Source organism: Lissotriton helveticus, chromosome 12 (genome assembly GCF_964261635.1).
Source record: "Lissotriton helveticus chromosome 12, aLisHel1.1, whole genome shotgun sequence".
Taxonomy (NCBI): domain Eukaryota; kingdom Metazoa; phylum Chordata; class Amphibia; order Caudata; family Salamandridae; genus Lissotriton; species Lissotriton helveticus.
The window spans coordinates 21,079,684-21,094,804 of record NC_136073.1 but is presented as its reverse complement, the minus strand read 5'-3'; the positions used below and the strand labels follow the sequence as shown (position 1 = coordinate 21,094,804).

Below are 15,121 nucleotides of genomic sequence, written 5' to 3'. Positions count from 1 at the left end.
GTAGCAAGTTCCCCAGAGAGAGTGTGTTTCTTTATCTGCCTCTCCCTTCCCTCACTTCATGGTAAAAAAGACCCTCCTGCCCTTTCAACCTTCTGAAATTCAACTGCTCAAAACCCTTTTTTTTTTTAATAGAAAGTGTGGGAACTGTTTTTAGCAGATTGATAAAGTTTGGGAACGCCGTTCCTACGTTCCTCTGCCCACTTCGACCTCTGCTTCCAACCACACACTCTACTACAGGGAGTATGGACCGTGCTACTCACGTGGGCAAGCGCTTCGACTCCACGCTTAGCGGTAGTAAGCGCTCTATAAATATTACAAAACGTAGCGCACTTGTAATGTTCTCGTGTATCAGTTCTGTTCCTAATGTGAAGCGCTCTGACACCTTCGGGTAAAGTCCGCGCTATATAAAAACGCATAAATAAATAAATAAATAAATAAATGGAATATAGCGCCGTGAGGCACTTTCCACCATAATCCAGTCTTGACTCAGCCCCCAGCCGGGCACTGTCCAGACTAACTCATGGAAAAAATGCGAAACGGGGCCCCTGGCAACAGACTGCTCCACCACAGACAGATCTGCGACAAGTGGACAGTTAGCCTAAGCGCCACGGATCATATTCATGGTAGTAAGGCGCTATTCAAAAGCACATACCATTCTTATTCACACACATGCCTGTAAGAGATCTCTACATTGCACCATCATAGGGCGGGTCGGGTACTTTTGTTTTTAATGACTACACCCAAGGGTGAGCTTGAGATAAAAAAATAAAAAAAGCACACATTTAAATTAAAAAAAATGTTTTGTGCATGATTCAAGCCCTCCAGGCAGCTGGGCACATAGCTCAGCTCACCTGCCACAGGCGGGGGCCATAAACCCCCTGCATCTGTTCTTCGTTGCCTGGAAGCTGGCCATGACAACATGCTTCTGATTGGGCCTCGTCCCTGGCACTCTCCCTGAGAGCCCGCCCCCTCGGGCAGGGATTCTCCCTGGCTACAGAAGATAAGAAGCGGAGAGAGGGGAGAGACCTGCAGAGGCTGCTCCGCATCTCACCTGCTGACCCGGGACAGAGGCTGCAGCTGCCTGCAGCACCCCTGCAGTAGGGGCCAACCCAGGCTGCAGCAGATTCCAGGCGTCTGGATTGGCTGCCAAGCCCCCCCCGTACCTGCACCTCACCTTGCATCCATCACCTGGCGCCCCTTCGCTTGGACACCCCCCAACCCTGGTAATTCTGCTAATAAATGAGGTAAGTGTTAGGGTACCCTTCACCGGGTAGCACGCAGCGCTGCATGGTGCCTCTGCCTGGGTACCACTAGGCGCTGTGTGCATGATGTGTTTGTTTACCGATGCAAGCCAAGGCGTCTTATCTGAGGCTGCAGAGGAGATCTGTCCCGGAAGGGGGGGGGGGGGGCTGAACTCAGCAGCAGGCCCTGCACGATGCATCGTCCGCTTCTGCAGAGGGAGCCAAGCGCCTCTATTTATTATTAATAACGCGGCGCTGCCAGGCCCGCCGCACTCAGCGCTGCAGGGATACTGGGGAGCCTGCGGCTCTTCAGCGGATAGCACAGTGGGTTAATGCACCTGTTGCACGGTATGCAGGGATGTTGGAGACGCAGAGTCCGCGGATCCTCAGTAGATAGCCCAATGGGTTAATGCACGGTATGCGGGGATATTGAGGCAAGGGGAGGAGAAGAGCCTACGGGTTTTCTGCAGATACACAGGTGGGTTCATGCACCTGCTACAGAAGTGCGGTGTAAACTGCTGGCCACGGCTTTGATTCCCTGAACAATTATATGCATTATGGGAAAGAGGAGAGGGCCGACCCTGCGCATCCTCAACAGATAGCCCAGCGCGTTAAAGCACCTGCTGCACAGTATGGCGTGATATTGAGGAAGGGGAGGGCGAGAGGAGAGGCTGCGGATCCTCGGGAGAGAGCCCGTTGGGTTCAGGCACCTGCTGCACGCTATGCAGAGAGAAACTGGGAAAGTGGAGAGAGAAGGGGCCTGTGCGTCCTCAGCAGATAGCCAGGCAGATACCTGCACCTGCTGCATAGTATGCAGCGATTGGCGGGGTAGCCTGTGCGTCCCCAGCAGATAGCCAAGTGGGTTAACGCACCCGCAGCAAGGCACGTACTTACTGGGGTGGAGCGGAGGGACGAAACCCGGTGGATCGTCAGCACATACGCAGGTGGGTTCATGCACCTACTACGGAAGTGCGTGTTAAACTGCTGCCCATACCATTCTGCACTAATTAATTAATTAATTAATTGTGGGTTTCTAAAGCGCTAGAATCGACTCCCGAAGGAGTATCTCTGCGCTATAGACCGCTGGGGAACCCGTCCTGGCTTTCCCTGTGAGATGGTCCCTACTGGGTATCTCCAAGGTGAAGGCATCCCCGGCGTTTGTGGGGGGCCGTTGTGGAGATGAGGCAAGCTAATGCCCAGAGTTGCCGAGTGTGATCCCTGGTTAGAGTAGGCACCGAGGCGAGAATTATCGAGTCCGCTGACCCTGGTCCACGACCCTGCCGCGTCGGGAATTGAACCCTGGTCCCGGGCCGTCCTCTGTTTCCGGGTCTGCCGCCTCTAACCAGTGAGCCACACCACTCCACTAAGGTGTGAGGGATACGCACTGGGGAAGAGGAGATGCTGGAGCGGGTAGCCCGGTTGGTTAATGCCTTTTCAGGCCACGTGTTTTCAGTGTTGTGTTGCACAGTGGTGTGGTGTGTGTTATGCGACGGTACATGCGCGGTTTAACGCGCACGCGCGGTGCTCAGATACCTCCCTGCCTCCGTCCTCTGAATTCATGGCGTGCCTTCTCACCTGAACAGATGCTAAGGTAGCTCTAGGGCTGGGCGCCTGCTCCTGAGAACTGTGGGTAAAGTGCAGGTCACAGCCGCTAACCCGGACGGGCTGCATGGCTCTTCATCTTTATGAGGCTGATTACACGAGTACAGTTCGCTTGGGGGCAAGAATACTGATTTGGGCTAAGTTAATGTTCTCAGCTAAATAATGGCCCGTCATTTATTGACACAGAAGGGAGGCCACGCCCTTTTAATTTGGCTGAGTGGGTGCCTGGATTAGAAGGGTCTGCATCAAGCTTTATCCACACAAAACATGCACACAAAGAGGAGTGATCACAGACGAGGAAGCATTTGCAATGCAATAGGTCTCGCATTAGGAAAGTTTGAGCTATTGGTATTGTAAATGACAATTTTTTTATTTATGTGTTGGTTTTGAAAATAGCTAAATTAATAGCTTTGTCATTTACAATGCCAATAGTTATAACTTTCGCAAATGTGACACCTATAGCATTTGTAATGCAACATGTTTTGTATTTACGTGACTTAGATGTATTGATATTACAAATAACATTGGCTTTTAATTTTTTTAAAATAATTAATACTTAAATAAAAGTGATTGTAATTTATAATGGCAATAGCTTAAACTTTTGTAAATAACTTTTGTGAAGATTATGTTCAGTGTATTTTATTGTGATGAAAATACAAGAACAGAAGTGAAATATTAACATCTTTTTGTGACATTTGTAATAAAGCTTGAAACATTGAGAGAACATATTAGAACCAGTTGTTGTTGAATGGTTGCACAGATTGATGCTGTAGTGGCGACGAGTGATGCTGTTGCGTTCAGTGATGTTGTAGTAGCACATAGTGATGCTGTGGAGGCCCTGAGTGATGCTGTGGTGGCGCTGAGTGGTGCTGTGGTGGTGCTGAGTGGTGCTGTGGTAGTGCTGGTGATGCTGTAGTGATGCTGTGGTGGTGCTGAGTGATGCTGTGGTGGTGCTGAGTGATGCTTGGGTGGCACGGAGTGATGCTGTGATGGCCCTGAGTGATGTTGTGGTGGCGCTGAGTGATGCTGTGGTGGCGCTGAGTGATGCTGTGGTGGCGCTGAGTGGTGCTGTGGTGGTGCTGAGTGATGCTGTGGTGGCGCTGAGTGGTGCTGTGGTGGTGCTGAGTGATGCTGGGGTAGCGCTGAGTGATGCTGGGGTGGCGCTGAGTGATGATGTCGTGGTGCTGAGTGGTGCTGTGGTGGCACTGAGTGGTGCTGTGGGGGTGCTGAGTGGTGCTGTGGTGGTGCTGAGTGGTGCTGTGGTGGTGCTGAGTGATGCTGTGGTGATGCTGAGTGATGCTGTTGTGGCGCTGAGTGGTGCTGTGGTGGTGCTGAGTGATGCTGGGGTAGCGCTGAGTGATGCTGGTGTGGCGCTGAGTGATGCTGTGGTGGTGCTGAGTGGTGCTTTGGTGGTGCTGAGTGGTGCTGTGGTGGTGCTGAGTGATGCTGTGGTGGTGCTGAGTGATGCTGTGCTGTTGCTGAGTGGTGCTGTGGTAGTGCAGAGTGATGCCGGGGTGGTGCTGAGTGGTGCTGCTGTGGTGGTGCTGAGTGATGCTGTGGTGGTGCTGAGTGATGCTGTGGTGGTGCTGAGTGGTGCTGTGGTGGTGCTGAGTGGTGCTGTGGTGGTGCTGAGTGATAATGTGGTGGTGCTGAGTGATGCTGTGGTGGTGCTGAGTGGTGCTGTGGTAGTGCAGAGTGATGCTGTGGTGGTGCTGAGTGGTGCTGTGGTGGTGATGAGTGATAATGTGGTGGTGCTGTGGTGGTGCTGTGGTGGTGCTGAGTGGTGGTGTGGTGGTGCTGAGTGGTGCTGTGGTGGTGCTGAGTGGTTCTGTGGTGGTGCTGAGTGATGCTGGGGTGGCGCTGAGTGATGCTGTGGTGGTGCTGAGTGGTGCTGTGGTGGTGCTGAGTGATGCTGTGGTGGGGTTGAGTGATGCTGTGGTGGTGCTGAGTGATGCTGTGGTGGTGCTGAGTGATGCTGTGGTGGTGCTGAGTGGTGCTGTGGTGGTGCTGAATGGTGCTGTGGTGGTGCTGAGTGATAATGGTGCATTGTAAGAACGGCCTACAACAGATTGTCTTCATTCAACCCTCCCTTCCCTATTGTTCCTGAAGCTCGGAAAAGTCAGAAGCTTAGGTGTATGGAAAGCCTCATTGCGAGCAAATGAGTGATGATATTGAGTACTTGGTATGTTATCACTGTACTTCAAAGATAGCAAGGAGAATTCCTATTGTACGTTTACCATAGGCAACTGTAAGAAGACACGAAAAGCCTTGTGCTATTATTCATGTTAAACAAAACCCGGCTTCACAGTAGTAAGGGGGCATGTTATTTTCTCCTGCCTATGCTATCTTTGCGGCTATGTTATTATTGGTAAGTACAATCAAGTCAGGATTCTGTGTCAGAGCTCTGAAGCTGCAGCGTGTCACTCATGAGCATCTCTTGGCATTCTGGTTCAAGTAATGTTGCATTATAAATGGATAATTCAAAAATACAAACAACGCGTTGAAACACATAAATAAATAAACTACTCATTCCTGAAACAAAAAACTTGAGAACTCTGGCAAACTGTGAGTGAGACTAAATTGTGATGACAGAATTCTGGTGTACGTATAAATTCATATCACTTACAAATGATAGCTCTCGGCATTGCGGGGACTGGAGGCGCATTCCTTTACAGTGTGAAGCAGGGGGCGGGGGAACGGATGCCTTTGAACTGAAGCTCTCGGCATTGCTGTGGCGGGTCTGATGCAATGATGCGAGGCAGGCGGCTTGGAGACCAAATGGAAAGCGCGTGCACGGGCACATGCACTCGGCGCAATCCGCCTGGTTTACCTTTCCTGATTCCAACTCTATAATCTCGACATCTGCAATGCCAGAGGCATTGACAGAGGTCAAGACCTAAAAAGGACACGTGGCTATTCAGGAGCCCGGGGGGCCTGATGTGCAGGGAATTCATGCCGACTGCATGGGCTGCTGGGTTCCTTGGCAAGGGGGGCACTGTGCGATGCCAACATTTCATTGTATTGCTTCTTCCTCGTGGGTTCAAGACATTGCATCTGTCTTGAAGCCCTGGTCCAGGAGAGTCCTGCCCTAAATGCTTTCAGAATAAAAAGAAAGAGCCCCAAGAAATCAACAGTGTAAAATGATGTTATGTTATGTTATGTTAAATTTTATTTCTATAGCGCACGGCTACTCAATAAGAGTGTCCCGGCGCTTTATATAGGCAGCTCAGTGAAAAAAAAACATAACACCATAAAAACAAACATAAACAGGAGACAAAAAGACACACTAAAGGTTAAAAAGCCAGGTCTTAAGGCCCTTCCTGAACAAGAGCAGGTTAGATGTACGTCGCAAGGCCAGAGGCAAGGTGTTCCAAAGCTGAGGGGCCCTCAAACTAAAGGAGCGCCCCCTGATACGGGCCTTCATCACTCGGGGAACCACGGCCAGAAACAAAGATTCCGACCGCAGAGATCGAACCGGGCGATAAAAGACAAGCCTGCGCTGCAAGTACTTTGCTCCAAAGCCAAAAAGCGCTTTGTGAGCCAGGGTCAATGCTTTGAACATAATCCGCTTCCGGATGGGCAGCCAGTGAAGCGACTGCACCAAACCGGACGCTCTAGCTCGCCTATGAAGGCCAAAGATAGCGCGAGCCGCAGAGTTCTGCACAACCTGCAGTCGCTGAACAACATAGTCCGGGAGACCTAAATAGAGGCGTTGGCATAGTCCAATCTGGAGCCAATTAAGGCTTGCACAGTGATCTTTCTATGCTCTTCTGTGAGCAGAGGCAAGAACTTCCGGAGCATCTTAAGAATGCCAAAGCAAGTGCCCGTCAGACCAAGGATATGGGATCTCAGCGTCAGATTATTGTCAATCTTGACTCCCAGATTTTTTGCCACCTGGGAAGCCTGAGCAGGGGGGCACATATCCACTGGCCACCAAGCTTGCCAATCAGGGTCTAAGGAACAGCCAAAGAACAGCACCTCCGATTTGTTAGAATTAGCTTTGAGGCTGTTCTGCTGAAACCAGTTGAAGACCATCCCTAAACAGCCCCGAATGCTCTCTCCATCAAAAACCTGATCTTTCCTACACGTGAAAAGCAGCTGGGTATCATCAGCGTAGGAAACGATCTGGGCCCGAAGGACTCCACCAGTGCCGCTAGTGATGTTTATATTTAAGACATGAGTCTCTCCTGTCTTACCTGCAATCATCATTTTAAAAAGATAGCGCTTCTATGTGCAGCTGTTGATTTCTTTGCGCTCGCCAGCATCGGACACGCTGCCTGCTGGTTTTCATGTCTCCGTGCAGTTGGCACAGAGGTGCCTGGTTTTCCCTGATGCCTACTGTGCTGTGGTAGCTGCCCCCTTCCCTCCCACCCCTCTGTGCAAGGAGTCTGCACCTTTCAGTGCCAGCTCCTGTCTCTGTCTGCACACCAGATGAAGCTGCAGACATGGAACTGGTGAGAGAGCGAGGCTGGTTTAGCGCCTGCTGCAGAGAGCTGTGTCCAACCTAAAGACCAGGTGCGAGCCCAGGGTACTGAACACCTCAGTAAAAAGTATTTGTAACTTTGCTTCTGTTGTCCATGCGGGCATGTGTCGTGATCCTGGTTCTGGGAAAACCTGGCTTGGCAGTTGGGCTGGACTGTTCCCATGAGGCACAGGGTCAAGACTGATTTGCATATGGCTGGGTCTGAACTGAGGTGGCGAAGTGGGCTAAAGAATGATTATGGATTAAACTCAGATCTGTGACTGGGGGTGAGTGTCTGAAAAGTTTCAGCTCTCTGTCCATCATCTCCTTGTGTTTGCTTTGTTCGCCCTAAGTTGGCGGGGTATGCCCAGACATGAGTCTTTTGCTCAGTTTGCCACTGGATTCATGCTAGCCTGGTAGACAAAGGTTTTTACCCCAAAACTGGTCCCAGGATGCTTGTTTCCGATTCAGGGAAGACCTGGTTTGACAGTTCGTGCTGGACTGTTCCCATGAGGCACAGGGTCAAGACCGATTTGCATATAGCTGGGTCTGAACTGAGGTGATGAAAAGTTTCAGAGCTGGGGTGAGTGTCTGAAAAGTTTCAGCGCTCAGGCTCAGTCCATCATCTTGTGTTTGCTTTATTCGCCCTAAGTTGGCAGGGTATGCCCAGATCTTGTGTTTGCTTTGTTTGCTCTAAGTTGACAGGGTATGCCGAGATGTGGGACCCTTGCCCACTTTGCCACTGGATTTAAGCTAGCTTAGCTGATGAAGTTACCCAGACACCGGTCCAAGGATGCTTGTTTCCGGTTCAGGTAAGACCTGGCTTGGCAGTTCGGGCTGGACTGTTCACATGAGGCATGGCAGTTCGGGCTGGACTGTTTCCATGAGGCACAGGGTCAAGACTAATATGCATATAGCTGGGTCTGAACTGAAGTGGTGAAGTGAGCTAAAGAATGATTATGGATTAAACCCAGATCTATGACTTGGGGTGAGTGTCTGAAAAGTTTCAGCACTCCGTCCACCATCTCCTTGTGTTTGCTGTGATCCTGCCGATGGCACCAATTGTAGTGGAACTGCCACCTGGACTGTGAATCTCATTCTCTGGAAGAACCATGGTTGCTCAAGCACCTCTGGTCATGTTTTCTTTCCACCTCTCTTAGTCGCCCTATGTCTGGCTTGTGGCCTTGAGCAGTGTGTTTTATCAGTTATGTTTACAATCAGGCTGTCCCTTCATTTATTGAAACAGAAACATGCCAGTACTATGAGGCGCAGTGCTATGGATGAATCAGATTCCACATGGGTCTATCCCATCACAATGAATATAGTGCTGTGAAGCCGGACTATGGGACGCTCTACGCGTCTATTCAAGCGTGTGACAGCTAGCGCAGAGCAGTCTACGTTCACAAAAGGAGGACAGAGCGTTCCTGCTCCACACCTCTGGCAGTTCAGACGCGGCTGCTGCCCGTGCAACCTTCTTGGCAGCCCCTCCTGCGTCCAGCAGCAGAAATTGGAGAAGTGTGGCTCAATGGTTAGAGCGGCAGACCCTGATGCAGAGGTCTGGTCCGGGACCAGGGTTCAATTCCCGCCTCGGCGGGTCTTGGGCTCAATTTCCTCGGACCTGATAATTCTCGCCTCGACGCCTAGTCTAATCATGGGTCCCACTCTGTGACTCTGGGCAATAGCTTGCTTAATCTCCACAACGGCCTCGAAAGCGCTTGGATGCCTGGCTTCACCTTGGGGGTGCCCGGGAGGGGGCATCTCACAGGGAAAGCCAGGAAGGGTTCCACAGCGCTATACAGCGCCAGGATGCCTAAAAAGTGATAGTGCGCTTTACAAGTATACATACATTTACATTTACATTTACAATAATACATAGTGCTTGTGATGGCCGCCGTACCGCAGTGTCAGGAAAAGGGCCAGCAGCTCTCCTGTCCTCTCTATGCTTTCTTCACCTTGCTGTTTATTACCATCTAAAAGGGTGGGGCGGCACCTGAACTCATGGGCAGAATGCCATGGACACAGTCACACCAAGAGTTGATGCAGACTTCTGGATTGACCCGGAAGTGATAAATCCGTGGCCTTCTCTTCACTCAGGAACTCTCTCTCTCTCACTTAGTGAAGTCCCAAGGGATGATGTCCCTGTTGCACTCGTGGCATCCTGTGTGTGTTTGTGAGAGGGAGAGAGTCTCTCACTCAAGGTATCCCCTGGTCCAGAGTTATTATTTTGTGTGTCCTGGAGGAGAATGCATTTCCCCTCCTCCAACGTAAGTGTTTTCTCTGCCCACTCTCAGACCCTGCCGTGTCTATTTATCAGCCTGGGTGCCCGCGTCTCCCCTGTCACAATGTGTTCTCTTCTCCCTCTGTCATTGCACATTTAGAATAATTGTGGTTAAGCTTTTCCTGTTTACTAAGGGCTGTGGGGCACTCGGTGGAGTTTTATGAGCCAGCTCTTCTCTGCACCATCGCAGCCAGGCAGTACACGAGAGGGTGAGGTCCAGCGCCCCCTAGGACTGAGGGGAGGGCCGTGCAATTAGTGATGTGTATATGACATCCTCGCCCCTAACCGGCTCTCCAGCTCGATAAGGGCTTCCCTAATGCAGAACAGAGCGACGTATCTTGGTGCCAAGCTTTCTTTGCTTGTTGCTTCCTAGAATGAACCATGCATCACAGTGCCACGTCCCCTGGTGCCAAGCTGTCCTGGCTTGTTACATCCTTGGGAGTGGGCGATGACCCCTACAGGGCAGTGCCCCGTCCCCTGGTGTCCAGATTTCCTTCCTTGTTGCATCCTTTGGAGTGGGGACCGAACCCTGCATCACAGTGCCACGTCCCCTGGTGCCAAGCTTTCCTGGCTTGTTGCATCCTTGGGAGTGGGCGCTGACCCCTGCAGCACAGTGCCACGTCCCCTGGTGCCAAGCTTTCCTGGCTTGTTGCATCCTTGGAAGTGGGCGATGACCCCTACAGGGCAGTGCCCCGTCCCCTGGTGTCCAGATTTCCTTCCTTGTTGCATCCTTTGGAGTGGGGACCGAACCCTGCATCACAGTGCCACGTCCCCTGGTGCCAAGCTTTCCTGGCTTGTTGCATCCTTTGGAGTGGGCGCTGACCCCTGCAGCACAGTGCCACGTCCCCTGGTGCCAAGCTTTCATGGCTTGTTGCATCCTTGGGAGTGGGCGCTGACCCCTGCAGCACAGTGCCACGTCCCCTGGTGCCAAGCTTTCCTGGCTTGTTGCATCCTTGGGAGTGGGCGCTGACCCCTGCAGCACAGTGACACGTCCCCTGGTGTCCAGATTTCCTTCCTTTTTGCATCCTTTGGAGTGGGGACCGAACCCTGCATCGCAGTGCCACGTCCCCTGGTGTCCAGATTTCCTTCCTTGTTGCATCCTTTGGAGTGGGGACCGAACCCTGCATCACAGTGCCACGTCCCCTGGTGCCAAGCTGTCCTGGCTTGTTACATCCTTGGGAGTGGGCGATGACCCCTACAGGGCAGTGCCCCGTCCCCTGGTGTCCAGATTTCCTTCCTTGTTGCATCCTTTGGAGTGGGAACCGAACCCTGCATCACAGTGCCACGTCCCCTGGTGCCAAGCTTTCCTGGCTTGTTGCATCCTTTGGAGTGGGCGCTGACCCCTGCAGCACAGTGCCACGTCCCCTGGTGCCAAGCTTTCCTGGCTTGTTGCATCCTTGGGAGTGGGCGCTGACCCCTGCAGCACAGTGCCACGTCCCCTGGTGCCAAGCTTTCCTGGCTTGTTGCATCCTTGGAAGTGGGCGCTGACCCCTGCAGCACAGTGCCACGTCCCCTGGTGCCAAGCTTTCCTGGCTTGTTGCATCCTTGGAAGTGGGCGCTGACCCCTGCAGCACAGTGACACGTCCCCTGGTGTCCAAATTTCCTTCCTTTTTGCATCCTTTGGAGTGGGGACCGAACCCTGCATCGCAGTGCCACGTCCCCTGGTGTCCAGATTTCCTTCCTTGTTGCATCCTTTGGAGTGGGGACCGAACCCTGCATCACAGTGCCACGTCCCCTGGTGCCAAGCTTTCCTGGCTTGTTGCATCCTTGGGAGTGGGCGCTGACCCCTGCAGCACAGTGCCACGTCCCCTGGTGCCAAGCTTTCCTGGCTTGTTGCATCCTTGGAAGTGGGCGATGACCCCTACAGGGCAGTGCCCCGTCCCCTGGTGTCCAGATTTCCTTCCTTGTTGCATCCTTTGGAGTGGGGACCGAACCCTGCATCACAGTGCCACGTCCCCTGGTGCCAAGCTTTCCTGGCTTGTTGCATCCTTGGGAGTGGGCGCTGACCCCTGCAGCACAGTGCCACGTCCCCTGGTGCCAAGCTTTCCTGGCTTGTTGCATCCTTGGAAGTGGGCGCTGACCCCTGCAGCACAGTGACACGTCCCCTGGTGTCCAGATTTCCTTCCTTTTTGCATCCTTTGGAGTGGGGACCGAACCCTGCATCGCAGTGCCACGTCCCCTGGTGTCCAGATTTCCTTCCTTGTTGCATCTTGGGAGTGGGGACCGAACCCTGCATCACAGTGCCACGTCCACTGGTGCCAAGCTTTCCTGGCTTGTTGCATCCTTGGGAGTGGGCGCTGACCCCTGCAGCACAGTGCCACGTCCCCTGGTGCCAAGCTTTCATGCTTGTTGCATCCTTGGAAGTGGGCGCTGACCCCTGCAGCACAGTGCCACGTCCCCTGGTGCCAAGCTTTCCTGGCTTGTTGCATCCTTGGAAGTGGGCGCTGACCCCTGCAGCACAGTGACACGTCCCCTGGTGTCCAGATTTCCTTCCTTGTTGCATCCTTGGGAGTGGGGACCGAACCCTGCATCACAGTGCCACGTCCCCTGGTGCCAAGCTTTCCTGGCTTGTTGCATCCTTGGGAGTGGGCGCTGACCCCTGCAGCACAGTGACACGTCCCCTGGTGTCCAGATTTCCTTCCTTGTTGCATCTTGGGAGTGGGGACCGAACCCTGCATCACAGTGCCACGTCCCCTGGTGCCAAGCTTTCCTGGCTTGTAGCATCCTTGGTAGTGGGCACTGACCCCTTCTGCTATGGTCATGAGGCGCCACCTCAGGTCCTGGGCAAAGGTTCGCCCCACGACCGAGGAGGTGGGTGGGGTATTAAGACCTTAATGGCTATTGAACTTCTGCACTTATGTCACAAACGACCACAATGACCCATAAATCACTTTCGTTTTATTTTGATGTCCTAAAATCAGTTTTATTTCACGTTGAAAGCTGAGACCTAGATGTATTGTGCTCACGTGCACCACAGGACTATATATGTATCTTTTTGTTTTACATTTTAGGATGGTAAGCAGGGCATTCTTCCAAGACAGCTGGAAACATGGAGCTCCTCGGCTCATACACAACACCGGGGTGTTTATCTTGAATTCTTTTGGACCCGGGTGGCAGAGATGGAATGGGGCCTAGCGGTATTTACACCCAGTTTAGCGCCAACATGCAACAGAGGGAAATGAGTGCGTAAAACCCACTGTGCTCTCAAGGTGGTCAAACCCCCCAATCCATAAATTACGCACTGCGAGCACTTGTGGCGCTAATGTAAATTACCACGTGGTACTTTTGCGCTGCATGTTTCTGTGACCGCCCCCCAATGAAGCTCCTTGAAGCCTAGGGCCTCATTTATGAAGGAATTGCGCCGCCGGTGCGTCACTTTTAACATGGGAAAAAGTGACGCACCGGTGGCGCAAGTCCTTCATAAATAAGGCCCCTAGTGTTAAGGCACTTGTACAGGATTCAGATTGACTGGGTGGGGGTTAAAGATGGGGCGCTCTAGGCGCTTTCAAGGCCGCCTCTGGTTCTGTCACACTGTTTTTCTTGTTTTCTTCGTTGGCCCCATAACCCGATTCCCGCTTGTGACTGTGCCCCAGTTTTCTTGTTTGTGACACAACCATCTCAGCGCCCCTGCCTGCTGGCATCCGCTGCACGCAGCCTGCTGTTGTGATGCGAGTGGAAAATTCCTGCCAGGCTGTTGCCATGGTGACAGTAGTCCCTGTAAAGTTCCCAGCAGCCCGGCACTTTCTGTTTCCTCCGCTTTGGCCTACATTTTTCATCTTTTTAGTCTGCCTTGTGGTTATGATGAGTGGATCCTTCTAGGCGCTGCCACGTGTTGGCGGGTTCTACAAAGTTCGCTCCAGTTCCCAGAATCCACTGCAGCCGGTCCTGCACCAAGGATTCTGGGACTTGTGGTACCGCAGGTTCCATTAACGGTGAATGCGCCTGTTGTATCTTTCTCAAGGTTGCACAGCAGCTGCTGTGCCCTGAGAACACTGTTGTGCTTTGACAGAAATATTACTTCGTCTCAGAAAAACATGGCTATAAGCTCAGTGACACGGCCACATCACCCCCAACCTGAGAAACCTGCGCTGGCTCCCCGTGAAAAAGAGGATATCCTTCAAGCTCCTCATCCACGCACACAAGGCCCTCCACAACACCGGACCAACGTACCTCAACAGACGGCTCTCCTTCTACACCCCCAACCGCCAGCTACGCTACGCCGACCTCGCACTCGCCACGATCCCGCGCATCCGAAGAACAACCACCTTCTCCCACCTCACTGCCAAGACATGGAACACCCTCCCACTGAGCCTACGACAGACCCAAGACCAGCTGACCTTCAGGAGGATACTCAAGACCTGCTGTTCGATCAGTACTGGCCCCCACCTCCCCCCCAGTGCCTTGAGACCCTCGCGGGTATGTAGTGCGCTTAACAAATGACTGACTGATTGATTGAGTGTCGCAGAACCTGTGCATTCACACTAACAAAAGAACTGGGTGTGCAATAAAAAAAAGCATTGGTAACCTATTGAATATGCAACTGCTTTTACTGATGATGGACCGCATTCCCGATGCTGTGCAGCATGGCTAAACAGTAAACAACAAAAGGCACTATGACGCTTCGGCCTACGTCATTTTGTAGGCATGTGCAAAACTCATGATGACCGACAAAAATACCCCAGCACTTTTTAGGTCAAGCATTCTTGTTTATACTTTAGTATATGCTTATTAGGTCAAGCATTCGAGACCTCTTGTATATACTTTAGTATATACTTATATTTGTATGTACTTTGTGGGCTCTGGAGATCAGCCCTAGGACTTGTCTGCTTCCACTAAAGGACTTTTTTTCTGTCCAACTACCTCTATTTAACTGTCGTGATAGAAAACAACCAGTAGAGATCAGTAAAATACCAGAATTGCTTTCTGCTTGTTTAACTGCCTTTTATTTAACTGTCTTGATAGAAAACGACATGTAGAGGTCAGTAAAGTACCAGAATTGCTTTCTGCTTGTTCAACTACCTCTATTTAACTGTCTTGATAGAAAACAACCAGTAGAGGTCAGTAAAATACCAGAATTGCTTTCTGCTTGTTTAAGTGTCTTTTATTTAACTGTCTTGATAGAAAACGACAAGTAGAGATCAGTAAAGTACCAGAATTGCTTTCTTACTGAGGGACTTTCTTTTTAATTTCCTGGCAACTGCCTCTATTTAACATTCTTGATAGAAAACGGCCAGCATAGGTCAGTAAAATAGCAGAATCACTTTAGCATTCTCTAGACCCAGCCCATAAAAATTGTCTTCAATGAGAACCCGTAGACAATAATATTTTTTTTAAATCTTGTTCTTTCATTGATATGATCACCAAAGGCCCTGATTTTATATTAAAAACAGAGCTTTGGACTTTTTAATTTCCCGCTGTGAGGCAATATTTCTCTCCATGTGTTCCCGTTCCTGGAGTGTCATGCAGTTTGGTGCTTACTTTCCCTCCATGTTAAAGAACAGTAGATGTTTAAACACCCAGACTAATGTGCTGCATAGC

At 51.5% G+C, this 15,121-nt stretch overlaps 1 protein-coding gene across 1 annotated transcript in view; it reads left to right on the top strand.

Moving 5' to 3' along the window:
• Positions 1–1,154: 1,154 nt before the first annotated feature.
• The window catches only part of ABHD8 (abhydrolase domain containing 8), a 61,940-nt gene continuing 47,973 nt past the window's right edge, over positions 1,155–15,121 (top strand). Inside the window, exon 1 of the mRNA XM_078668421.1 lies at positions 1,155–1,244. The gene's annotated coding sequence lies outside the window, so the exon portion shown is untranslated. The remainder of the gene's footprint in view (positions 1,245–15,121) is intronic.